We start from the raw sequence: 918 nt of genomic DNA on the forward strand, positions 1-918 counted from the left end.
CCTCCCCCCGTGGGAACGGTCCCACCGCCAGCGTCCCAGGGCCACAGCGGGGGACGGAGGGGACGTGCCGTGGTGCTGTGGCACCCCCCAGAGCCACAGCGGGGGACGGAGGGGACGTGCCGTGGTGCTGTGGCACCCCCCAGAGCCACAGCGGGGGATGGAGGGGACATGCCGTGGTGCTGTGGCACCCCCAGGACCACGGCGGGGGACACTGGGGACATGCCATGGGGCTGTGGCACCCCCAGGGCCACAGCGGGGGACACTGGGAACATGCCATGGTGCTGTGGCACCCCCAAGACCGCGGTGGGGGGACAGAGGGGACGTGCCAGCAGCAGGCACCGAGCAAACCCGTTGGCCCAGCCCTGCTCCGTGCCCACAGCCGGGCAGAGCGTCCCTGACGGGGTGACCATGTGGCAGCACCCTCTGACACCACGTTACACCCCAGAGGACAAAACCTCCCCTGGCCCCCAGCGCAGCACCCCGAAAGTGTTGTGGCCAGCACCGAATCCCCGGGGAGGCCCTTGGCTCCCCGTGGCGGTGGGATGCGGCAGCAGGAGCGATGGCCAAGCACGTCAAGGTCATTCCCACCGCGTCTCTCCGCGCCGGCCGTGGTTCTGCCAAAGGCCTGCGGGTGCTCGGGGAGGGAGACGCAATGGCCGGGCCCCCGCCGAGGGCTTGGGTTTGCCTTGAAAAACCAGGAAAGCGAGTGGGAAAGTGCCCAGAGAAGGACAGGAACGGGCGAAGGGAGAGCAACCAGGATGGAGCTGGGGCCCGGTGCGCGGGAGGAAGGGAGCCCGGCCGTGGCTGTGTGCTCAGCAATAGGAAATGCTTTATTAGCTGGGAGTGGTGGAGACAAGCCAGGCAGGAAGAGGCAGTAATAAGAAACATTTTTTTGACTTCTCCCACATCCAGACCACA

The sequence above is a fragment of the Athene cunicularia genome, unplaced genomic scaffold (genome assembly GCF_003259725.1).
Source record: "Athene cunicularia isolate RWA unplaced genomic scaffold, athCun1 SCF_92, whole genome shotgun sequence".
In the NCBI taxonomy this organism is placed as follows: domain Eukaryota; kingdom Metazoa; phylum Chordata; class Aves; order Strigiformes; family Strigidae; genus Athene; species Athene cunicularia.